Source organism: Ursus americanus, chromosome 18, assembly GCF_024610735.1.
Source record: "Ursus americanus isolate L20-20 chromosome 18, mUrsAme1.1.p, whole genome shotgun sequence".
NCBI lineage: Eukaryota > Metazoa > Chordata > Mammalia > Carnivora > Ursidae > Ursus > Ursus americanus.
The window spans coordinates 59,099,813-59,127,163 of record NC_142144.1 but is presented as its reverse complement, the minus strand read 5'-3'; the positions used below and the strand labels follow the sequence as shown (position 1 = coordinate 59,127,163).

The following is a 27,351-nucleotide window of genomic DNA, read 5'->3' as shown; positions in this document are numbered from 1 at the left end:
AAACAGGAAGAAATTGATTTCTTAAACAGGCCAATTAATTATGAAGAAATTGAGTCAGGGATAAACAACCTTCCAAATAACAAAATTCCAGGCCCGGACGGTTTTCCTGGGGAATTCTACCAAACATTCAAAGAAGAAATAATACCTATTCTCCTAAAGCTATTTCAAAAAATAGAAACAGAAGGAAAGCTACCAAACTCATTCTATGAGGCCAATATTACCTTGATCCCCAAACCAGGCAAAGACCCCCTCAAAAAGGAGAATTACAGACCGATTTCCCTAATGAATATGGACGCCAAAATCCTCAACAAGATACTTGCTAATAGAATCCAACAGTACATTAAAAGGATTATCCATCATGATCAAGTGGGATTCATCCCTGGGATGCAAGCGTGGTTCAACATTCGCAAATCAATCAGCGTGATACATCATATCAACAAGAAAAGACTCAGGAACCATATGATCCTCTCAATTGATGCCGAAAAAGCATTCAACAAAATACAGCATCCTTTCCTGATTAAAACCCTTCAGAGTGTAGGAATAGAAGGTACATTTCTCAATCTCATAAAAGCCATCTATGAAAAGCCTACTGCAAATATTCTCAATGGGGAAAAGCTGGAAGCCTTTCCCTTAAGATCAGGAACACGACAAGGATGCCCACTCTCGCCACTATTATTCAACATAGTACTAGAAGCCCTTGCAACAGCAATCAGACAACAAAAAGGGATCAAAGGTATCCAAATCGGCAAAGAAGAAGTCAAAATGTCTCTCTTCGCAGATGACATGATACTCTATATGGAATACCCAAAAGAATCCACTCCCAAACTCTTAGAAGTTATAGAGCAATTCAGTAATGTGGCGGGATACAAAAATCAATGCTCAGAAATCAGTTGCATTTCTATACACGAATAATGAGACTGAAGAAAGAGAAATTAGGGAATCCATCCCATTTACAATAGCACCAAAAACCATACGTTACCTTGGAATTAACTTAACCAGAGACGTAAAGGACCTATATTCTAGAAACTATAAATCACTCTTGAAAGACATTGAAGAAGACACAAAAAGATGGAAAGATATTCCATGCTCATGGATCAGAAGAATTAACATAGTTAAAATGTCCATGCTACCCAGAGCAATCTACACTTTCAATGCTATCCCAATCAAAATACCAATGACATTTTTCAAAGAACTGGAACAAATAGTCCTTCAATTTGTATGGAACCAGAAAAGGCCCCAAATCACCAAGGAACTGTTGAAAAGGAAAAATAAAGCTGGGGGCATCACAATGCCGGATTTCGAGGTGTACTACAAAGCTGTGATCACAAAGACAGCATGGTACTGGCACAAAAAAAGACACATAGACCAATGGAACAGAACAGAGAACCCAGAAATGGACCCTCGGCTCTTTGGGCAACTAATCTTTGATAAAGCAGGAAAAAACATCTGGTGGAAAAAAGACAGTCTCTTCAATAAATGGTGCTGGGAAAATTGGACAGCTACATGCAAAAGAATGAAACTTGACCACTCTCTCACACCATACACAAAGATCAACTCCAAATGGATGAAAGACCTCGATGTGAGACAGGAATCCATCAAAATTCTAGAGGAGAACATAGGCAGCAACCTCTACGACATCAGCCAAAGCAACCTTTTTCATGACACATCTCCAAAGGCAAGAGAAACAAAAGATAAAATGAACTTATGGGACTTCATCAAGATAAAAAGCTTCTGCACAGCCAAGGAAACAGTCAAAAAAACTAAGAGGCAGTCCACGGAATAGGAAAAGATATTTGTAAATGACACTACAGATAAAAGACTGGTATCCAAGATCTACAAAGAACTTCTCAAACTCAATACACGAGAAACAAATAAACAAATCAAAAAATGGGCAGAAGATATGGACAGACACTTTTCCAATGAAGACATACAAATGGCTAACAGACACATGAAAAAATGTTCAAAATCATTAGCCATCAGGGAAATTCAAATCAAAATCACACTGAGATACCACCTTTCGCCAGTTAGAATGGCAAAAATTGACAAGGCAAGAAACAACAATTGTTGGAGAGGATGTGGAGAAAGGGTATATCCCTCCTACATTGTTGGTGGGAATCCAAGTTAGTACAGCCACTCTGGAAAACAGTGTGGGGGTCCCTTAAAAAGTTAAAAATTGAGCTACCCTATGACCCAGCCATTGCACTACTGGGTGTTTACCCCAAAGATACAGACATAGTAAAGAAAAGGGCCATAGGCACCCCAATGTTCATAGCAGCATTGTCCACATTAGCTAAATCGTGGAAGAAGCAGAGATGCCCTTCAACAGATGACTGGATTAAGAAGTTGTGGTCCATACATACAATGGAATATTACTCAGCTATCAGAAAGAACGAATTCTCAACATTTGCTGCAACATGGATGGTACTGGAGGAGATAATGCTAAGTGAAATAAGTCAAGCAGAGAAAGACAACTATCATATGATTTCTCTCATCTATGGAACATAAGAACTAGGATGATCGGTAGGGGAAGAAAGGGATAAAGAAAGGGGGGTAATCAGAAGGGGGAATGAAACATGAGAGACTATGGACTATGAGAAACAAAATGAGGGCCTCAGAGGGGAGGGGGTTGGGGGATTGGGATAGACTGGTGATGGGTAGTAAGGAGAGCACGTATTGCATAGTGCACTGGGTGTTATACGCAACTAATGAAGCATCGAACTTTACATCGGAATCCGGGGATGTACTGTATGGTGACTAACACGATATAATAAAAAATCATTTAAAAAAAAATAAAGTCCCCTACTATTATTGTACTATTATCAATAGTTCCTTTATGTTTCTTATTAATTATTTTTTGTATTTGGATGTTTCCATGTTGGGTGCATAAATATTTACAATTGTTACATCTTCTTGTTAGATTGTTCCCTTTATTATTATACAGTGTCCTTCTTTGTCTCTTTTTACAAACTTTGTTTTTAAAGTCTATCTTGTGAGGCGCCTGGGTGGCTCAGTCCTTAAGCCTCTGCCTTCGGCTCAGGGCGTAATCCCAGAGTCCTGGGATCAAGCCCCGCATCAGGCTCCTCTGCCGGGAGCCTGCTTCTTCCTCTCCCACTCTCCCTGCTTGTGTTCCCTCTCTCACTGGCTGTCTCTCTCTCTGTCAAATAAATAAATAAAATCTTTAAAAAAAATAAAGTCTATTTTGTCTGATACAAGTATTGCTACTCAGCTTTCTTTTGACATTCACTTGCATGATAAATATTTCTCCATCCCCTCGCTTTCAACCTGCAGGAATCTTTAGGTCTGGAATGAGTCTCTTGTAGACAACATATAGATGGGTTTTTGTTTTTTTTATCCACTCTGTCACCCTACATCTTTTGACCGAAGCTTTAATCCATTTCAATTCAGAGTAATTATTATATGTATTTATTGCCATTTTGTTACTTGTTTCGTGGTTGTTTTGTAGTTTTTCTCTGATCATTTCTTCTCTTTCTTTCATGGTTTGCTGGTTTTCTTTAGTGATATACTTGGATTCCTTACTCTCTACATTTTGCATATCTGTTACTGTTGTTCGATTTGTGGTTACCATTCAGCTCATATATAACATCTTTGGCATAGAGAGTCTACATTAAACTGATGGTCACTTAATTTTGAACTCACTTTTTACTCCTCTCCCTTCCACATTTCAGATATTTGGCATCATATTTTACATCCTTTTGTCTTGTGTTTCTCTTGACTGACTTTTACAGATAGTTAATTTTTGTTTGCTTTTGTGTTTCCTATTTTTCTTACATTTACCTATGGTTTTTGTTTTCCACTCACACAGTCACCCCTAATATTTCTTGTAGGGATGGTTTAGTGGCCATGAATTTTTTTAATTTTGCTAGTCTGGGCAACTCTTTATCTCTCCTAGTTTGAATGATAGACTTACTGGATAGAGTATTCTTGGCTGCAGATTTTTCCCTTTCAGCACTTGAACACATCATTCCACTCCCTTCTGGCCTGCAAAGTTTCTGCTGAAAAATCACCTGATAACCTTATGGAATTTCTTTTGTATGTAATTGTCTACTTTTCTCTTGCAACTTAAAAAAAAATTTTTTTTTTGTTAGATAGAGAGAGAGAGAGAGAGAGTGAGCAGGGGAAGGGCAGATGGAGAGGGGCTGAATCTCACAACCCTGAGATCATGACCCACAGATCATGACTGAAATCAAGAGTTGGACACTTAACTGACTAACCCACCCTGGCATGCCTTTTATTTTTTTTTAAGAGAGAGGCAACCTTTAAAATTCTTTATCACTATTTTGTACTATTTTAATTACTATGTGTCTTAGGGTGTACCTTCTTGGGTTGAATTTGTTGGAAGACCTCTGTGCCTCCTGAATCTGGATTTCTGTTTCCATCTCCAGATTTGGGAAGTTTTCAGCTATTATTTCTTCAAATATATTTTCTGCCCCCTTTTCTCTCTTTCTCCTTCTGGGATCTCTATAATGTGAATGTTATTACACTTGACGGTGTCACTGAGTTCTCTAAGTTATTCTCATTTTGTAGTATTTGTTTGTCTTGCACCTGTTCAGCTTGGTTGCTTTCCATTACTCTATCATCTAGGTCACTGATACATACCTCTGCTTCCTGAGCCTACTATTTATTCCATCTATTGTATTTTTAATTTCATTTATTGAGTTCTCCATCTCTGATCATTTTTTTTTTGTCTCTTTGTCAAGGATCTCACTGATGTCCTCCACCATTTTCTGAAGTCCATTCAGTATTTTTATGATCATTTACTTTAAATTCTCTATCAGGCATATTACTTATGTTTTGCTTAGAAACCCTGCTGTGATTTTGTCCTGTTCTTTCATTTGGGACATATGTCTCTATCTCCTCATTTTGTCTACCTTTCTGTGTCTGTTTCTCTGTGTTAGGAAAGTCAGCTATGTCTTCTACTCTTGAAAGTAGTAGCGTTATGAAGAAGAGGTCCTGTCATTGCCCTTCAGTTTCATGTCCCCCTGCTCACTGGAAACTGGCACTTCAGGGGAGTATCCTATGTATGTTGCTTGCATCCTGCTATTATGTCAGAGTCAGTTTTCCTTTCAGTCCAGATGTCTGCACTGACTCCGTGACTGTTGTGGGCTGTGGCTGCTCTCTGCGATGTTAGTGAGACCCACGCAGGCTGGCTCTGAGATGGCATAACCACAGAAGGGCTTAGGGAAAGGGCACTGGTGTTAGCAAAATTTGCACTGAGCTGCTAGTCCTAGGCCAGATCTCCTGAAATGCACCAGCAGCCAGGGGTACAGTGGGAGTGGTGTTAACAAAATTTGCCCTGAGCCTAGGGTGGAGGCCAGTGGACTTGGAGTTGGCAAGTCCTCAGAAGAACATGTGCATGGGACACACTGCTAGTAGGTCAGGCAGTGCTGCCTCCCACTGTGAGGCTGGGGAAGAAAATGGAGCCTGCCAGCTCCTTTGTTCCTGGTGAAGTCCCCCAACACACTCCCCAAATCAGTATAAACAGATCTCCCTCCCCTGGTGCAAACTGTCAATTCTGTGTTGCCTCTCCTCAGGCTGTTGTGTCTTTAAGGGCAGGACCTAGCTATCATTAGCCCTCCCAGCTCACCCAGTGCTGAGTCAGCTGACTTCTAAAGCTCTTAGCTCTAAGTCCCACTGGTTATACAAATTCATGGAATTCAGCCCCTCAGGTTTTCAAGGCCAGACATTACAGGGGAATTCGTTTTCCCTGTGTGGGCTCCCTGGTGCTTCCCCTCTCCACAACTGCAGCCCCTTCCTCCTGCAGGCAGCTCCTGACCACACCATTTCTGCCCTCCCTAACCTTTTGGATGCAGCTTCTTCTCTACATTTAGTTGCAGAGTTTATTCTGCAAGTCTTTGGATCACTCTCCAGTTTATTTACTTGGATGTGAGTAAAATCTAGTTGTAAACATGGTATGAGGTGGCCGTCCTCTTCTGCCATTTTCCCACACTTCCTTGTTTTTCCCTGTTTTTCAACCCATCTATTTTCCTGTGACAATTTTTTTTAAGTAGTCTCCACACACAACGTAGGGCTTGAACTCATGACTCTGAGATCTAGAGCCCCATGCGCCACCAACTGAGCCAGCTAGGTGCCCCGACAGATTTTTTCATTTTCACTTACATCAGTAAGCACAGCAACTACTGTAGCAAGCAGCTGATTAAGCATAAGGGCAAGGACAGATACTAAAGTCTTGTAACTTTCCCCTAGGGCTGACTCTTAGATAAAGCCTTTCATACCAGAGGAAAATAATTCATTATCTGGACCTCTAAAATGCTGGGTGTAGATGGCATGTTTCATTCCCAATTCCTGTATAATTTCCTATAGTTCTTCCTTGGAGGCCCAGTGTAATGGAGGGGAGGGAGCATCCCTTTGTTAAGCCGGCTACCTTAATGCCAGCATTTATCTAATTAATCAAATTAGCTAAGTGTTAGCAATTCTCATCCATGCTAGTGGCATATAATCTTTGTCTTGAGGCAGGCTGAGCAAGTGACTGAGGCTATTTCTGACTAAAAACTGGCCTGGGTCTTTGTTTGAATCAAACGACATGCCTATCGATCATTTTCCTCCTCTATGATAATGTTCACCTCATCAGAGGAGTCGTTATCCCAGGGATGCCATGCTGAAGGGGATACAATAACTCTCCCTTTAGTGCATGATAGTCTGCACCCATGCATCTCTGCCATCAAACATGCCATAACTTTTCAGGTTTATTTTTTTAGTAATTTCTACACCCAACATGGGGCTCAACCTCATGACCCCAAGATCAAAAGTCATATGCTCTTCCAACTGAGCCAGCCACGCACCCCATATGCCATAATTTCTAAGCATTCCTCTTGCTGTTGGATTCTTTTGGACATAATGTCTGCACTAGAAAAACATGCAGCTCGTACATACTTTTTCAAAGTTAACACTTCTCTAGTCTGTCTAGTCTGTTCCAATTCTTTCCTTACCTGTAATTCCATTTCCATGGCATCTCTTAATGCATAGATCAATGGCCAAGCTACCGCTGCAATTGCTTGTTCACTTTCCCTTCTCCATTTCCTTTTCCCCACCATTTTGATAAGATATCTAACAATCCCTGGGGGCAGGGGGCGAGGGGAGAAGGGCATCTCTGTATTCATACACTAGTTCAAAATGCTCAAAAAACATGCCCAAATCTCCCCAGATGGAGGTGGCTGGCCAACCTGGGGTTTCCCCCTCAGACAACAGGCTTTCTCCAGGCGCAGCCCCATCATCCATGCTTGCTTTGTTTTCAGCTTCCCCGCTGGCTCGCCAATAGTTAGAAGGTGATGAAGGGGCAGTAAAGTATCCTGCAGACTGAAAAGGCACTTTGAGACTGAAAAATGAAGGTGGCCACTCCATACTGTTTATACAGTTTTATTCAGGGTAAATTACTGATGTAGGGGATTGGGTAGGCAACAATCCAGGTGCCAGGCAGCTACTCTATGCCCAGTTCAGACCCTGACTCACAGCTTTTATATAGCAAGGGACATTGCTGTGAATATCTGAAGCTCCTGCCTACTTGAAGCACTCTCCCTGCTTCTGTTAGGAGCACAATCATTTCCTCTGGGAAAGCATCTCTCCCACATTATCAAGCCATCCATGTATCTGAATGGGTTGACCACACTCTAGGCCACAGGCCAGCCCAAACTTTCACTGTAACTCCTGAGAGAGTTGGGGTTGCATATCATATAGGATTGGATTCGATGCATGTAACAACCTTCCCCAAAGTGGCTTAACCACACAGAAATGGGGCCTGTGTGGCTCAGTTGGTTGAGCCTCTGACTCTTGATCTCAGTTCAGGTCTTGATCTCACGATTGTGGTTCATGCCCTACGCTGGGACAAAAATGGACAAGGAAAAAGAAATATCCAGTTCTAATGACATCAGTTGAGAACCTAGACCCAGCCATACCTAAAAGCAAGATACCTTTAAACTGTGAGCTAAAAATTTCTCTCAATCTCTCACCAAATATATTTCATACCCCAAATCTCTCGTATTTCATGATCCTCTAGTTTCTTCCAAATGAAATTATATGGTAAGATTTAGACATGAGGGTATATATTAACAGGAATTCAACATTAGGAAGATAATACAGCGTAGTGGTCAAATACACAAGTTTTGGCGTCATGTTGCCTGAAATCAAATCCTGCCTCTACTACTTACTAGCTTGGTGACTTTGGATGAATTTAAACCTTAGATTTTTTTCAACTACAAAGCAGAAATGAAAATAGTACCTAGCTCATACAGTTACTGTGAGAAGTAAATGAGATATTGTAGATGGAACAGCTGATAAAACTAAATTTTATAATGAGGAGGATATTCTGAGATATGCAGAAGTGGTTTTATTTAGCAGTGCTTTGCATGACTGAACTAGAAGGAAAGGCTGGAGAGTAGGGGCAAAGAGCAACTTGTCTCTTCTGAGCACTTATGTGCTCATAGCCACATTGTGGATTGGGAAAAGAAACCTTGACAGAAGTGTGATCCCCACAAAAATAGGCCCTTGTCAGTCTGAGCAGGGAGAAGCAGGAGTAGGAGCCCAGATTTTGGTCACCTAATAGCATATATGTAGAAGCAGAAACGGAGTACACTGCTTGGGTTGAAGGGGCTTAAGGGAAGCACCTGGGAAAATGCTTTGACCTATTTCTTCCCCTCCCATCTTATACTGCATTATGCTTTTGTTCTTAAGGGCACAGAAATCACAAAGCAGAATAAATGGAAAACAGCATCCTTGACATGCCCAGCACAGAGTCTGGCAAATAATCAAGTCCTAAGGATGTTCAGAACTACAAACATATGCTTGGATCCATGCTGAGGATTTGCTCTGCAACCAGAACTATATAACACCCCAACTTAGCATCTAATATCTTGTTTCAAAGGAAACTGGAAGAGGCTAGTTGTATTACTTTAAAGAACTGCCACCCCAAAATCCCTGCCCTTTGGAATATACAGGCCTTATTATTTAGGATTAAGTTAGGTCACAAGTGACAAGAAACCTGAAATAATAGTGGCTTATTTCTTTTCATCTAAATGAGGTCTAGAGATTTGACAGTCTAGGTTAGGTATGATGGGGCAATAATCAATTTTCTGTTTTTGCTCTGCCATCCTCAATACATGCCTTCCACCTCGTGGGCCAAGATAGTCACCCATTTCCAGCTATCACATCTGTACTCAATCCAGCAGGAAGGAGGAATGATAGAAATAGGGAATGCCTCTTCATTTAGGGACATTTCTGGATTGTACACACAATTTCCATTGCATCTTGGGGGCCAGAAATAAGTCATGTGACCACACTCAGCTGCAAGGAGGAAAGCTAGAAAATGTAAACTGTATTGGGATGGCTATGTGCTCAGGCAAAAATCTGGGTTCCATTATAAATGAAGAGGTAGGTAATATGTACTAAAATGGATAAGTAATGATTTCTTCCACACAGAAACATTCTGGCCAGTAAACATGTGCATCAACAATGCAAAGATGGGAGGAAGGGTGTGAGGGGGATGGGGGGACATGTGGCATTCAACAGGGAAAGATTCATCAAATGTTCTTTCCCTGAATTGAACATGCATTTCCTGGAATACCTCAATTACAGGCAGAAAGTAGCATTTATAGAGAGCCTACTATGTGCCCAGTACTTTCATACACATTAATGAATCCCAGAGAAGTAAAGTGACTTGCCCAAGGTCACTGAAGAAGGGGGGGAGCCAGGATTTAACTTCTAGATCTCAAGCCCTACAATGGTTGCCACTTTACTCTTTTTTTTTTGAGGGTCAGATACCAGGAGCAAGAAAGATTCTAAGTGAATGCCAGTTATAGTACTGGGTTTACTGCTATGCTGTGAACCCCATGGGCTTTTTAACCTAAGACAGTGTTAAGACTTCCACAGGCTCTAAATTCCCAGTAAGAGAGACAAGGAGACATAGCTCCCAGGTGATGCTTTGTTTTCTGAAAGAAATAGAATTGTTGAGGGATTTCGATGCAAGTTTGGTTCCCGATTCTCTTTCCTAACTGACCTGGGGGGGGGGGGACTGAGGGTGAGGGAAGACAGGAAACAAAGGATTACCGGTGGCCCCTATCCAAAAATATCCCTTCCCCCTATATAGCAATTAGAGATACATTTGTGTTAACCAGTTTTTCCTTTAAAAGCAATTACTGCCATGCCAAGCCTCATTAACAACTCAGCGTGAATTCTTTTAAACAGACAATTTACTCAGCTCTTAGCTGAGGTCCTGTAAGTGTCCAGCTAGAGTCCCTGGATTTACCAAAGGGCAAATTTATGAAGTATATTTATTGCATTTACTGCAATTAAAGAAGGGAAGCAGATTCAGAGAGATGACTGTAGCAATGGATGGTACAGAAAATGTACTGGAAAGAGATCAGCCTTCATATGTCTTTCATTGACCAGCACAAAGCAGTGTGGAAAGACAAGAAAGCAAAAGACTGATTCACTATGTCTGTATCTCTGGGGTAAATACCCAGTAGTGCAATGGCTGGGTCATAGGGTAGCTCAATTTTTAACTTTTTAAGGGACCTCCACACTGTTTTCCAGAGTGGCTGTACCAACTTGCATTCCCACCAACAATGTAGGAGGGATCCCCTTTCTCCACATCCTATCACATTTGCTGCAACATGGACGGCACTGGAGGAGATTATGCTAAGTGAAATAAGTCAAGCAGAGAAAGACAATTATCATATGATTTCTCTCTTCTATGGAAAATAATAACTAGGAAGATTAGTAGGGGAAGAAAGGGATAAAGAAGGGGGGGTAATCAGAAGGGGGAACGAAGCATGAGAGACTATGGACTCTGAGAAACTAACTGAGGGCTTCAGAGGGGAGCGGGGTGGGGGAATGGGATAGGCTGGTGATAGGTAGTAAGGAGGGCCCGTATTGCATGGTGCCCTCGGTGTTATACGCAACTAATGAATCATCGAACTTTACATCAGAAACCAGGGATGTCCTGTATGGTGACTAACATAATATAATAAAAAAACATTAAAATAAAAAAATTTTAAAAAAAGACTGATTCAACAACCAGAAGGCCACTAATTCACTGTTAAGGGCAGGCAATATGAGGTAGTAGCAGTTGCTTTCAGACCTGGGCTGTTCCTGCATGCATAGCAGGATTCCAATGCAGAACTAGCCACCAGCTCAACACAACCACTTTAACTCTGACAGCCTTGCTCAAATTGTAAATTTCATTGCATAAATAATAAATACTGCTCTTACTATAGATCCAATAGAAATAGACTTTTCTTGTTCTCTCTCTTCTCCTTGAATTTTTTTTAAAAAAAAACTTATTTTTAAAAAATGCAATGTGCTTTGTAAAGGGAAAAATATCACACAGAAGGCATTGGTGTTCTCGGTAAGCAAGGGAGCTACCTCCAGCAAATGAGCATTTGCTGTGAGAGACGGAGCAGAAACAGCTCTGTGACAGCAATCCTTGCAGCTGAATCCTGGCTTGCCACTTACTGGAAGTGTGTGTTTTAGCAGATCTTAACCTTGCTCTGCCTCTATTCCTCATTAGTAAAATGCAATCATTGTGAGTTATGAATAAATGAAAGATTCCTTTCCCTTCCTTTCCTCTTCCTGTACTGCCAAAGCATTCATGTTCACAACCCCAAATATTTATAGAGATTGCTATTATTTGTTTGCATTACAATTTCCTAACGTCAGTTAAGTCAACATGATGCAAGAGGATCGAGACCTTTTTGGTCATTTACTGGGCTGAAATCTTGTCAGACATGCCTACAGGATTCAAAATGGCAAAAGCCATATAATTCAAAAGACCTGAGAATATGGTAAGTTCAGAGTAATGTCAGGTTCAGGATACTAAAGGTCAGGAGGACATCAGTAGGATATTGGGCTAGTTTAGTCACCACCCCAAGGCCTAACACATATCTTCATTATTAAATACCACAGATAGGGAGCTTCAGAGCTAATCTGAAGCCATTAACATTGAACAAGATGTAAAGCTCCCCCCAATTTCTTACGCAAGATCCAGATCAAGGCAGGCCACTCCAACTCTGACCTGAGCACCAATCCTAGGGGAATAAACCATCAGGAATGAGCCAGTACCAGGGCACCCTTTCACACAGGTTTCCATAAGGAGCCACTTACATGCCTGCCCAAACCCACTGGTTCCACCCCCTTGAGGGAAAATTAAAAGAATAGCAAACATTGTCTAAAAGCACCAATGCAACGCCAATGAAATAAATGTTGAAAAAATATCAAAAGGAAATCCAAATTATTAGCATAAGTGGGGTGCACCACATCTCAGGCAAGCCCTGCCACATGCTCAAAGTTTGGAATTGTCCTAGCAACTGAGAACCCAGGCTGAGCCTGGTGGTACAGGGTGACTGATCCCAGCTGTAGGCAGAAGAGGCCCAAAAGTTTAAGGTCAGTCAGGTTCTTCCTTTTAGCATGGAGAGAGGTTTTGCAGAGTCTCCTGGTGAAAGGAAATGATCTTGGCGGCTATGGAATAGCTGAGAGTCTCTACAGTGATTCAAGGTGAGGGATTTAGAAAGTCTTGATGGTATGAATACAAAGAAGGCAATCACAGCCGTGATTTTTCTGGGTGTATTGCTGAATCTCCTTTTCTCAGAATTACACAAGCCAGGACATTATTTGGGAACTTTATTTTTAATGATAATAATTTTAAAGCTAGAATAAGCCACAGGGATAAAAGGTACAGCATAGGAAATATAATCAATGGTACTGCAGTAGTGTTGTATGGTGATAGGTGGTAGCTACACTTGTGGTGAGCATAGCAGAACATATGTTACACACAGAATCACTATGTTGTACACCTGAAACTAATGTAGCATTGTATGTCAACTGTACTCCAATTTTTTTTTAAAAAGCTATATACCAATGGATTTTTGTTTGTATCTAGTAACTAACTCTTTATTCATATGTATTTTGTCTGCCTTCATAATTATCAAAATATTTTTTATGACATGCTTTTCTTAAGTTACTACAGACTTCTTTCCTTTTCTCTAGGGTCTGACGTGAGTCCAGTCCATTTTACAATCAATACCCCTAAGTAAAACATGGAAGAGGAGAAGGAAAGAGGGTGGAAAAATCTTGGTTTTCATCAGTTTGTGATTCCTGTATATACATGCCCCTGCTACCATACTCTCATCTCTCTTCCTCGGAAGAACAGGTGGGGCAGGATGATGTTTCTGCTGGTGGGACATTTTTTTAATTGAGGTGAAGCTCACATTACATAAAATTAACCATTTAAAAGTGAAAAATCAGTGGCATTCAGTAAATTTACCATGTGTGCAAACCCTACCACCATCCAGTTTCAAAACCTTTTCATCCCTGCAAAAGGAAAATCCATACCCATTAAGCAGTTACTTCTCCTTACTCCTACCCCTATACCTTAGTGACCCGTAATCTGCTTTCTGTGCTTTTGAGACCTTGCTTGGTCACTTCCTCCCTAAAAATCCATGGAGATGTGCAGGCTGTAATATTGTCTTTCTGACCTCAGAGAGACCAGGATGTAGATCACTCTGAAAACATGGTTAAACTGTGGATCTCCCCAATGCTAAGTGAAATAAGTCAAGCAGAGAAAGACAACTATCATATGATTTCTCTCATCTATGGAACATAAGAACTAGGATGATCGGTAGGGGAAGAAAGGGATAAAGAAAGGGGGGTAATCAGAAGGGGGAATGAAACATGAGAGACTATGGACTCTGAGAAACAAACTGAGGGCCTCAGAGGGGAGGGGGGTGGGGGAATGGGATAGGCTGGTGATGGGTCGTAAGGAGGGCACGTATTGCATGGTGCACTGGGTGTTATACACAACTAATGAACCATCAAGCCTTACATCGGAAACCGGGAATGTACTGTATGGTGACTAACATAATATAATAAAAAATCATTAAAAAAAAAAAAAACTGTGGATCTCCCAGGAGGAAATTATTCTGTTCCCTTAATAAGAAAATATAAGAATTGCATTAAGAAATCAAGTCATCATATATTTAAAGCCTCACCTAATAGATGGATCGATGGACTTCTTGTAACTCATCGGTCTCACAGCCACTACTACATGCTGGGAAAAAACCTTTGTATTTGTAGCAAGCCAAGGAGAAGAGAATTGGACACCTTCACAATAGAATAAGAAGTATATATGGTTGTCTCATTTAAAAAGGAGACACTGACCCAGTAATAAATTAAATGTGCATAATTAAGCCTAACATTAGTGAAGGGTAATCATGATGGGGAAATACATTCCTGAAAATATTTTTAAACTTCTTTAAAAACAAAAGTAGTACTTGATATTATAAGATATAATGAACACTCTTACTATAATATAGGTAAAAGACAAGAGAAAAGGAATAATCAAAGGCCACTCCCAAATTGAGTCTAGAAAATGGGAGGGTATTGGCACACATAATAGAATTAGGGCTATCCAGGAGGAGAATGAGTTTAGGGTGTAGAAAGTTGACTTTGCTTCCAAAAATGCGACTCTGAAGTAGCGGGGAAGGGTACTCAAGCAAAGGCACAGAACAGGCCAGTGATAATGTGGGGGTAAGGTCAGAGGTCAGGTCTAGGGATCTGGGCCTAAGAGCCACCTACTTCCAGTGGGGAGGGGAGGGAGTTAGCATATCTGTCCAAGCGAGGTCTCTGGGAAGGGGTGTGATCAAACAGATCAGATCAAACCTTGGGGACCACCCATATTTGAGGAGATAGAGTAAAGCCTCTGAAAGAAACAAGGAAAAGTCTTGAGAAATAAAGAGGAGACACAGGATGGCTGAGAGTTCTGGAGACCAAAAAGGAGAAATGTCAGGATTGGGTGGGTAGGGGTATTGTGCCCATATTCCTCAGAGAGGTCAGAGGAAAGGTAAACAGAAAAGATTTTGCACTGAGGATGCCCCTGTGGCCTTTGAGAGGGCAACTGCCCAAGGTCTAGAGCCTGTCCCTGCAGGGCTGGAATTGAGAGTGATGAGGGAAGGGATGCAGCACATTTCAGTCTTTAGATGTCTGGTGATGAAAGAAGGGAGGAAAATCCCATGGTGGTTTAAGGGAATAACAACAGAGCAAATTTTCAAAGCAGGCAGACCCTGACCCTTGTGGCAATGGGTAACACATTCACATGGGGTTTCCTGGCTGGTGCTGGCCAAGGGTGGTGTAATCCAGCACTCTCTGGTCAGAGTTTTACACCAACAGGTATCATAGAGTCAATTCCAAAGTTCATTAGGTAGCCAGCTTGTGAAAAGAGCAAATAAACCCTTAGCGGTTTTTTTTCAAATCTCATTATCTATACAAAAATGACCTCTGGAATAGCGGATAGAACCTCTACCCCTTTTAGAAAGGAAGTGCATCAAACATAGAGTCACTGCATCAGAAGATGAACAGTTCATCCACATATTTGGAGAAGTTGGAGCCTCAACAAACACAGTTCTCATTAAAAAGGGGAGTGGAAGAAGGCTGAATACAGTGGAGATGAAACAAACAAGATGAAAACTCCTAACTTTGTCAGGCTGAGACTGACTGGTAGTGGTGGTGGTGCCTCCCCAGGAGGGGCTTGGAGAGTCTGCAAGATGAAGAAGGGTCATGGGGCCAGTTCATAGTTCAGGGAGTGGCATAAGAATGGGAGTAGGGATCTTTTGGGAGGTTGGAATCTGGGGGGGGGGGGTCAGCTGTTACCAACAGCCACTGCCATGGAGTGGAGAGGGAATCTTTTACCACCACCAGTCAGAGCTTGGCCTCAGCAAGCAGTAACTCTAAAGCAAGGTCTAGTCACCTGAATTTGATGAAATAAATACTCCAGTAATATAGTAAGGATTCCATGAGGCCCTAGAAAGACACTGGGGTAATAGAAAATCCACTTAGAACTTAAGATAATTTCTGTGGCAGGGTAATTGAATGATACAGAGTGCCCATTGCTAAAAATTAGGCAGAATCCCACTTACTGGAACCAGGGAATAAGATCCAAGTAGATCACCCACCCCCACCCTAGGCTAAACAGGAAAACTAAGCTCCTAAGTATTTCCCTGTTTAGAGACCAGATTAGTGGATTACTCTCAGATTCTGGAGTAGGTGAAGGCCTGCAGCAGGGGATGAGGGGGGAGGGATTTGGGGCCAGAATGAGGTCAGTCATTGCCAAAGTTATGTGTCCAGCTCAGCCTTGGGCATCGACTCCTATTGTGTTTGCCAACACCACCAAAGAATTCCCCACTTCTCAGGTAACACCAACTTGGTGTCCTACAAATTTAACTCAATTCTGACATTATCCACCTGGAGATAGCATCAGATCCCACAAGTTAAGGGCTCAGTCCCACAAGACTGCCCCCAGGAACTTCAGATGCCAATTACAAGTCCAGATTGCCATCTGTGCTACTGATAGACCACCTATAAATTAAAGGTTCCCACGACCCTCTCCTGGGTTTGATTAATTAGCTAGAGCAGCTCACAGGACTCAGAGAAATATTTTCATACATTTACCAGCGTATTATAAAGGGTATTATAAAAGATACGGTGAATGGAATTTAAGAAACATAACAAATGGGGGGCGCCTGGGTGGCGTCTGCCTTCAGCTCAGGGCGTGATCCCGGCGTTGTGGGATCGAGCCCCACATCGGGCTCCTCTGCTATGAGCCTGCTTCTTCCTCCCCCACTCCCCCTGCTTGTGTTCCCTCTCTCACTGGCTGTCTCTATCTCTGTCAAATAAATAAATAAATAAATAAAATCTTTAAAAAAAAAAAAAGAAGAAATGTAACAAATGAACATGAGAGAGAGAAAAAAAAAGAGAGGGAAGCAAAACATAAGAGACTTAACTATAGAGAACAAACTGAAGGTTGATGGAGGGAGGTGGGTGGGGGGGTGGGCTAAATGAATGATGAGTATTAAGGAGTACACCTGTTGTGTTGAGCACTGGATGTTATATTTAAGTGATGAATTACTAAATTCTACTCCTGCAACCAGTATTACACTATATGTTAACTAACTAGAATTTAAATAAAAACTTCAAGAAAATAATAAAAATATAAGATACAGTGAACACCCAGATGAAACGGTACACAGGAGCTTGCGTCCCTGTGGAATTAAGGTGTGCCAGCCTCCCTGCACTTGGATATCTTCACCAACCCAGCAGCTCATCACATCTTGTCAAGAGTTTTTATAGAGCTTAATCTGAAGCATCCCCCTCTACCTTCCCCTCCCTGGAGGCCAGTGGGTGGGGCTGAAAGTTCCAACTCTCTAATCACTTGGTCTCTCTGGTGACTAGTCCCATCCTGAGGCTATCTAGGGGCCCCACCCTAAATTACCTCATCAGCATAAACTTAGATATGCTAAAAAGGAACTTCTCATAAACAACTTTTTTTTTTTTTTTTTTGGTGGGAAGCAAAGCAAGTTTTATTGAGCAACAGCAAAGTGATAGTAAAAAGCTCCCAAGAAGGGAGGGGATCCGAAGGGGTTGCCCTTATGAATAACTTTTAAAAGAGTTTTAAAAACTACTCTCACCATGAGAGACTATGGACTCCGGGAAACAAACTGAGGGTTTTGGTGGGGGGAGGGGGGAATGGGGATGGGTTAGCACTGTGATGGGTATTAAGGAGGGCAGTATTGCATGGACTACTGGGTGTTAAACGCACACAATGAATCGTGGAACACTACATCAGAAACTAATCAGGTACTGTATGGTGACTAACATAACATAACAAAAAAATAAAAGAAACACAAAAAACAAAACAAAAAAAACTACCCTCACTTAGGAAAAAAACAACAAGAAAAAAACGCCTACTCTCACTTTGGAAATTCCAAGGGTTTGGGGAGCTTTTGTGCCAGGAACCAGGGACAAAGACCAAATATATTTCTTATTAACCACAGTCCCTACATGGAATCAGAATGGCCCACGCCACTGTGGCATTCTGGCTCATCAACATCCAGTTGAGAATCCTTGGGTCTCCAGCATCTCTGACCTTACCCCAGGGCTAGCATTCTCTTCCAGTTCTAGGCAATGGGTCAGAAGGGCAGATGCAGCGTCAGAGGAGTGCTAGGTCTGGTCTGGGTACGCTCCCTCTAGCTCTGAGGAGCAATAAGCAGGTCCTAAGAGGAACTCACTTGTGCAGTGCCTGAGAGGCTCGGTTGGAAAGGCATGTGACTCTTAATCTCAGGGTTGTGAGTTCAAACCCCATGTTGGATGTAGAGATTATTTAATTAAATGAATAAACGTAAAAAAAAAAAAAAAAAGGAACTCACTCATGACCCCAAAGGTGACTCTCCTCCCCCAAGTCTTCTCTCTACAGAAACACCATTTTAGCCTTTGACCTGAGGACAAGGACAACCAGGAGCCTGTACAATATAGGTCATATCTTCCCTTTTTAATTAAAATTTCCACTTCAGTGCAGCCTGATTTCATTCACTCCCTGTGGGGTCCTGCTCCTTTAACATTTTCACTGTCAATTACTTTATGATTCCCTTATTTGGGGCATACAGTCTTCCTTTTAACCATCAACTCTCCTATCTCCTCTAGGTTAATCAACCCAGTATGAAAGCAGACCGAGAGTCAGAAAAGCTCAAAGTCAAGAGGGGTCAGGCAGCAGTCAAAGGCTGAAGACTTTCCAGACATAGAGGCAGAGACCATGTGCTTTCAGGGGCTTCGGCAGCCAAAGGCTGTGCTCTACATATTTATGGTACATGCAAAAGCACATAGAGGCTGAGAAAGCCATCAGCATAGAGTTGCTGTCACCCTGGGCACTAACTTTTTTAGAATATGGGATCTACTGCTGGGATTTTCACTTTTCTCTTACCCCATTTCATCAAATGTGGGTCTATCTGACACTAAAAATCTGTGCTTTAACCACTCTGCATGTGCAAGAAATAGAAAGGTACTGGCCCACGTGTCCCCTACTGTCCTCTAGTAATGGACAATTTAACAGGGATTTGGAGGGAAGGACCAAGGCAGGACCCAATATAACTGGCATATGCACATTCACCTTACAGCCCAGTGCTTAGCATATGGTGGGTTTACAGTCAAAAAGTGTGTGTTGAAGGGAAAAAGTCAAAACTATTCATTTGTGGGAGATCAGAACTTGATGTCCTTTACCTGTCTGAGCTCTGTGGATAAGATTAGAATGTGGAAGGCAGCAGAGAAAACAAACAGGGACTGAACTACAGGGCAGTTCTGGGTCAAGATGGAGACCCGCCCTCAGTGATCTGCTTCACCAGTATCTTCTATCTCTGAGTAGATTTTTAAACTCTCTCTTCTTTCCCACTTTAAAAAGGGCACTTCTGGGGCGCCTGGGTGGCACAGCGGTTAAGCGTCTGCCTTCGGCTCAGGGCGTGATCCCGGAGTTATGGGATCGAGCCCCACATCAGGCTTTTCCGCTATGAGCCTGCTTCTTCCTCTCCCACTCCCCCTGCTTGTGTTCCCTCTCTCGCTGGCTGTCTCTATCTCTGTCAAATAAATAAATAAATAAAATCTTTAAAAAAATAAAATAAAATAAATAAATAAATAAAAAGGGCACTTTTTACAGACATTCCTAACAGACTACACACATTCCTCGGGTCTCTGAATCTTTGTCCATGCTGTGCCCAGGCCACCCTTCCACCTCCATCTGTCCTATCAAAACTCTACCATTCTCTAATGCACATCTATCACTTTATATCCTGAAAATCTACCTGTATTCTCTTTTTAAGTTGCAACAAAGAGCAGTAATTGTTACTCATACATGATACCTTATTCTACCCCTTCCTGTGTAGCTGTGGGCAGGTTACGTAGCCTTCTTAAGACTCAATTTCCTCACCTGGAAATGGGAATATCAACAACCAAATAAATGAAAATAAATTTTCAAAAATGAAAATATGTGAAATGGTGTATGTAAAGTGCCTATCAGGGTCCTGGCATATAGTAAACTTTCAATACATGGTAATTCCCTTTCTCTATTGTTCTGCTTACCCCATTATAAGATAATTCATACCTCCTTTACCATTCGATAAAACTACTTTTGTGAAAATAAAATGCACAGATTGTATACTTCACCTCGTCCTCTTATTAACTTACATGTCTTCTTTCCTCTTCAGTTTTCAGAGAGTTAGAGGCTTAACCTTATATGAATTATTTTACTGTCCCATCCATGGGCCCAAAGTGACACATTCAGTATCTCAAACACAGTACATGCTTCAAAAATACTTGTTTCGTTGAAAGCATGAATAATAAAGGAAGGTAAAAAAGGAAAAAACTGGAAAAAATAGTCTATGACAAAAATGAAATAACTGTGGTTTTTAAAAATTCAGTATGATTTTTTTTAAATTTTATTTTTATTTGTCAGAGAGAGAGCACAAGTAGGGGGTGCCGCAAGCAAGCAGAGGGAGAAGCAGGCTCCCTGCTGGGCAAGGAGACCGATGTGGGATTCCATTTCAGGACCCTGGGATCATGACCTGAGCCATCAGACACTCAACTGACTTACCAACCCAGGCGTCCCTATTATGATTTCTTTCAAAGTAAACTACCCCCAATGTGGGGCTCACACTCTCAAACTCAGGATCGAGAGTGGTGTGCTTCACAGACTGAGCCAGCCAGGCATCCCCACTTTTTCTAAGACATTTAATTGCTAAGAAATTTCGAAGTTTAGGGCACTTGGGTGGTTCAGTCGGTTAAGCGGGGACTCTGTTTCTCCTTCTACCCTTCCCCCCTGCTCGTGATCTCTCTCTTACACTCTCAAATAAATAAAATCTTAAAAAAAAATTTCTAAGTATATTTACTCTTTGTTTTACCATATGTAAAAGTGACCAGAATAGTGCCTGGCACAAGTAAATAGTATATGAGCTTTTATTATTATTCCCCTCCCCTACAAGTGTACTTCTTTTAGTTTAGGCCCTGGCAAATACTGTCAAATACTGTCCCTCGATTACTGTTCAAACTGAGATAAGCAGGAAGATCGCTGGGCTTTTGTTTTGTTGGGGGGTAAGAAAGTATGGGTGTGGGGGTCGGTGGGGGAGAAGCCCATTAGGTCTGATATAGAAAATCCTGCCTGAATGCTGCCATCTAGTGTTCACTTCAAAAAGCTAGCAATATCCCAACAGACTACTCTCCTTCCTTCTAAGTAAGGACCCTAATACTGTTTTGTTATTGGAGCCCAGATTTGGGGAAATTTTGATTACCTAAAGTACAACTTTTGACAGTAATGAGGTGGTAACTGAGAAACTGGAAATTTCCCTAGAATTCTAACAGAAATTACCCCATAGTAAACTGATATAATTGCAACCAAAGTCAAAGAAATGAAATTTGGGTTATTCTGTGAATCCTTCCTACAGGTACATGTGGCTTCTGTTGGGAAGGGGAGTGAGAACACAGGTGTTTATTTGAGCACCTGTCATGTAACAGTCTCTCTACACAGACATACTCTAATTCAGGTATCCCCAGACCCCTCTGAGTTAATATTACTCCCCCCATTTTAAAAATAAGAAAATAGAGGCCTAGACAGTTTAACTTGCCTGCTTTTTTTAATCAAGTTGAGAAAAGAATTAGGATTTGTACCCATGTCTATCAATGTCAAGCTCTACACTGTTTCATCTATATTCCAATGTTTGTTTAAATGTTTGGAAATCCCAGACAGCCCACAAACTGTGGTTAATATCCTTATAGATTTCTACTAGTGGTAGAACAGCAAACCAAAGAAACACAAAACCCTCGGCATAGTAATGTCCTTAAAATAAATTATACCAGGTCTCCTGGGTGGCTCAGTCAGTTAAGTGTCTGTCTTGGGCTTAGGTCATGATCTCAGGGTCCTGGGATGGAGTCCCACATCAGCTTAATTGCTCAGCAGGGAGCCTGATTCTCCCTCTGCCTGCCGCTCCCCCTGCTTGTGTTTTCTCTCTCTCTGACACATGAATAAATAAAATCTTTTTAAAAAATAAATTGTACCATTGAGACCTGAACCCAGACTTTCAAATACCTAAGTCAGAAACAATAGATGCTAAGCACAAATTGACTTAATTCAGCTTTGTAAGAACTGAATCAGATGATAGTAATTTAAATGGAAAATGACAAATAAATAATAAAATACTAACCTTACTAAAAGCATCCTACATTCTTGTCTATTTTTATTTTTTATTTTTAAAAGTAATCTCTATACCCAACATGGGGCTCAAACTCAGGACCCTGAGATCAAGAGTCAGATGCTCTACTGTCTGAGCCAGCCAGCCAGGTGCCCCTCTATATTCTTATTCACGAGAACTGAAACTAATCATAGGTTTCACAGTTGTAGAAATCATGGAGATGTTATTTTTAGTTACTTTTAATTAAAAAATAAGCTTGTGCTCAATGCTGAAAAGTTTTTTTTAAAAAACAAGAGGAAACAAAAAGCAACACCAATCTCTAAAATTCTTTTTTTTAAAGAAAAAAAAAGATCTTATTTATTTATTTGAGAGAGAGAGAGAGACAGCCAGCGAGAGAGGGAACACTAGCAGGGGGAGAGGGAGAGGAAGAAGCAGGCTTCTAGCAGAGGAGCCTGACGTGGGGCTCGATCCCAGAACTCCGGGATTACGCCCTGAGCCAAAGGCAGACGCTTAACAACTGAGCCACCCAGGCGCCCCTCTAAAATTCTCTTAAATTCTGATGCGTATGTGAAGTTTTAAATCTATATTTGCGAATGTGTGCGTGAGTGCATTTCTATAATTTTTAAAGATTTTTATTTTTTATTTTTAAAGTAATCTCCACACCTAACGTGGGGCTGGAACTCACGATCCCGAGATCAAGAGTTGCTTATTCTACGGACTGAGCCAGCCAGGTGCCCCTGTATAATTTTTAAAGTAGCAACACACTAAACACGCAGTTTGGTTGCCCCCCTTTTTTTTTTTTAAGTTTATTTATTTATTTTTAGTGAACACTGCACCCAATGTGGGGCTCGAATTCACAAGCCCACGACCAAGAGGCACATGCTCTTCTGGCTGAGCCAGCCAGGTGCCCTGGTTGCCTTTTAAAAAAAAAAAAACTTGAGATGGATTGGTAACAATTTTCCATGACAGAATTATTATTCTGCAAGTTTTTAATGGCTGCATTAAGTTCCACTTTATGGATAATCATGTTATTTAACCAGACTCAATAGTTTGGTTCAGATTTTTACTATTGTAAGATAATGCAGGGGTAAACAACTATACACCTAAAGCTAACATGTATCTCTGTGTTAACATTTGGAGAGAAATAAGCAGTAAAAATGGAGTAGCTTTAATCAACAGTCTTGAAGAAAGCACAGGGTACAAAGAGTTAACAGGAAAATAAATGATCAATTAGACTAAGCACCAAAGTTACCTGAGAATTAACCCTTTTGTCTTCAATGTTCCAAATGAAGTTGATAGAAATTGCTTTCTCGGAGGCAGGGCTGTGGCCCTTCCTGTGTGCTATTATGACAAAATTAGAAGGAATCAGGGTGCAGTCTCCAGTTAAGAAGGACAAATTAAATGCTTACACAAAGGAAACTGTTAGAAAATCAAGTAATATTTCTAGATGGGTTTGCAAACACAGGCAGAGGTAAGAATCTGAAGGAAAGATTAACCAGAGACAGCACCCTGTGAAGTCAGGGTTCTGGAATGGGGTGGACCAGTGTTGGAAACCCCGATCTGCTAAGTACAGGAATTGTGATCTTGGGCTATGCACTTAAAGTCCTTGACCTTGTTACACATTTTCCTCATCTTGAGGGTGGAAAAGTGATAAAGCTTCTCTCTCAAAGTTGTTAAGATTAAGTGAAATGTAGCTTTTATGCAGAGTAAAGTGGATGGCATAGAGTGGATGCTCAATAACTCATAGTTATTAACCAGGGAACAGTCTTGCCCAATCAGGGTAGAGAAGGTATGGTGCTTTAGCCTCAGAGGCTGGAACTAGTTAGAGCTCAATCCAAAGGGAGGAGAAGGCCTAGGTCACAAAAAGGATGCTGGCGACCGTGGTGAGGGCCAGATAAGGAGGCTAAAATCCCAGAAACCAGGATGACACTTGGGGTCCATGAAAGGCAAAGGAAGGCATGTGAGAGCACAGCTAAGTGCTAAGGACAGGAAGTAAGTCCTCAGTTGGAACTCTTCTAACTCTTCAGATTTCCCTAGGAGCCTCCAAAGCTATATAGCTCTTACACAGCTCCTTTTACAAGGATTTCCCTCCTTCCCCCTCTGTTTGCCTCTGTTAAGTTTCATATTGATTAAACTTTCAAAGTTTACCATTTCCTAAAAAGTACAGCCTTATTCCACAAAGACAATATAGAGTTTTTTTTCTTGGTGGAAGTGAGAGGAATCTCAGAATTCTTCAAAAAAGCTTGGCAACTCTCTCAATCGCCTCATCACATCTTACTATCCCTACACCCCAAGGATCCTACTTTCTCACTGTTTTGTGAATATGTACACTTCTCTAGATCTTTACTATCACCACTGTAGTTCAAAATGACTTCATGATGTCAGACACCTAAAATTATCTCCAAACTGAAGTCTTCATTTCTACTTGTGCCCATGTTGATCCTCCATTTGCACTTAGAATGATACCATATTATAAAAACAAAAATATGATCAAATCTCTAACTTAAAAAACTTCTAATAAGAAAACTTCTAATAATGTTCTCTACTATCAGGATGAAGTCATAATTCTTTAATGTTGCCCACAAAGCCTGTAAAACCTGGGCTTTGTCTCTCCAGATTCATCTTGACAACCCTCCTCTTTGTTCATAATGCTGCAATAGCACTGATTTTTTTTGCTCCTGGAAGTCATTGAGCTTTGTTCAGCCTCAGGACCTTTGCACAGCATGTTCCCTCTGCCCACAAGGCTCACTCCACAACTTTCCACCTGACCGATTCCTCCTAATACTTCAGGTCTCTAATTTGTGACTTATTCACTGACACCTACCCAAATCTTGCAAACTAGGTTAGGTCTTTCTGTTGTATACTTTCATAACATCCTGTACTTTGTCATGGCTGTACTTATCACAACCCTAATTAAATAATAGTTGTTTGGTTATTGAATATCTAGTTCTTTGGGTTGACTGTGAGGTCAATGAGATCAAGGATTTATATCCTATTATGTTCAAAGCTATAAACCAAGCATATACCACAGTTAATAGCACATAGTAGGCACTCAATAAATGATGAATGTCCATAATTATCCATATTGGCATCTTTGGTCATGTATTTGTGCATGTGACTGCTAAATATATAAAACTAGAACAAAAGAAATGTAGCTGATTTGCTGAATTCTCTTTGTGTTGGAGGTTGTTCTTTGCCTACTTATTCTCTGAGGGAGACTCACTATAGTAAATTTTCTTCCAGTTTGACCTGAAAAAGGTGGTTTATCCATACAAAAAGAGCATGTCAACTATAAAGGATAGGGGAAATCAGGCTGTTAGCAATCTCTATATTAAAATTTAATGCTAAAGGAAAATGGAGCAATGGCCTACAAAGCACACAGGTAAGAAAAAAGTGTGATGCAAGAATGTAACATTCAGCAAGGTGTTTTCAGATATAAAAACTAAGAGAATGAAGAAAATGAATTAAATCTCAAATTTCTATTTCCAGTTATGATAGGCTAGGTTATTAAGATCAATATATCCACAGATCATGACTATATAAACATAAATAAAAATTCCTCCAAGGCACAAAATTGCTGACAAGATATTAAGGAACTATTGCCAAAAGCTAAGAGAAGGTGGAAGCCCAGAAGAGCAAATGACGGTATAGAAGCACAAAAGCTACTCTTGCCTTGAGGACATTTTCTAGATAGGGAACATCTAGTATTGTTTGTAGTAGCTTCACTGAGCAAGGAAAGAGCAGCCAAGGTACAGGGCTACCCAAAGTGAAAATGCTATTAGGTGACTCCACCTATATTAAATTGGGACTCCACTGGCTATACCCTAAGGATAAGGGTGAACCCGTATCCAAGAACTTTAAGAATGATTGTTTTTTACATTGACTATAAAAGGAGGAAAAAAGCACCCCTTCCCATCCCATCTTTGAGATGTGGCCACTGCACAGCTCTTGCTTAGATTTGTAGCCTGGGTTAGCAATGACTCAAGGAACCTCAACCCATGAAAACAGTCTAACTGAGAAGGCTTCAAGGAAAACAAAAATCCTTTTTGCAAGAAGCCAGAAATACTTTTTCTCACAGTTTTTCAAAGGTAAGAAGCAAATACACAAGGAAACTAGACACTATGGACAATATACAGCAGAAATATCAGGCAGCACAAAGGAACCAGAAAATAACTGAGACATCAGAATTATGATACAGATTAGAAAACAACTATGACTACTATGTTTGAAAAAATAAAATAACTCTGGGGCACCTGGGTGGCACATCGGTTAAGTGTCTGCCTTCGGCTCAGGACGTGATCCTGGCATTATGGGATCGAGCCCCACATCAGGCTCCTCTGCTATGAGCCTGCTTCTTCCTCTCCCACTCCCCCTGCTTGTGTTCCCTCTCTCGCTGGCTGTCTCTATCTCGGTCAAAAAAATAAATAAAATCTTAAAAAAAAAAATAACTCAACTGCCAATTAGCAGGAAATAGGACAGAGGAACATGTTGAAATGCTCCATATATATGCAATTATATATATGCAAAATCCAAACTGGAGGAAACTGTAGTGTCAAAGGACTGAGGTCAGTCAACAAAAAAATTGTAAGTAAGAGAGATCTTTCAATTTTGCAGATACCTTTTATCAGATTAATTTCCCTTCTATTCCTGGTTTTCCATAAGCATTCATCATGAGTAAGTGTTTAATAATTTCTTGTACATTTTTTGAGAGGACATTTTCTCCACTAACCCATTAATATCTTGAATGTGATGTTAAAACAATCTAACTTGCATAAAATGTATTGCTCTTTCTATATAATACTGGAATTAGTTAACATTTTGCTTAGGGGTTTTTATATCTACGTTCATGAGCAAAAGTAGCATATAATCATTCATTAATTTGGTATCTTTGTCTGGCTTTCCTATCAGGGTTATGCTAAACCTCATGAAGCGTTGAAGTGTTCCCTGTGTCTGTCTCCCTTTCCTCATTTTGGAAGTACCCGATTAAGACAGCAAAGTTATCCTGCTAAAATGTTTGACTTAACTTTCCAAGGAAATCAGGGTAGCCTGGAGTCTTCTTCGTGGGAAGACTTTGTACTACTCTTTTCAATTTGTTTTTAAACGATTTCAGTGTTCTATTTCCCTCCGCACGGGAAAACAAGTACCTGCCCAGAACTTCTTTATTCCAGGGAAGCGGACCGCAGAAACCTCGCGCCACAGAACTGAGGAAAACGCGCACAAAACACGTCACTTCCAGTCAGGAAGAAGTGGCGTAACCACGCAGGGCGCAGTCCGACCTTCAGAGCCCCTTCCTGCGGAAGCGGCGTTCTGACGTCGCCACGCAGCA

The 27,351-nt window shown here is 41.0% G+C and overlaps 1 long non-coding RNA gene across 5 annotated transcripts in view; it reads right to left on the bottom strand.

The window, feature by feature from the left end:
- LOC148108616 (uncharacterized) overlaps window positions 1-27,306 on the bottom strand; it is a 54,651-nt gene extending 27,345 nt beyond the window's left edge. For all 5 annotated transcript variants that reach the window (XR_015727520.1, XR_015727519.1, XR_015727521.1 and 2 more), the window contains exon 1: window positions 27,170-27,306. This is a non-coding gene — a long non-coding RNA (uncharacterized LOC148108616). The remainder of the gene's footprint in view (window positions 1-27,169) is intronic.
- Window positions 27,307-27,351: the final 45 nt, after the last annotated feature.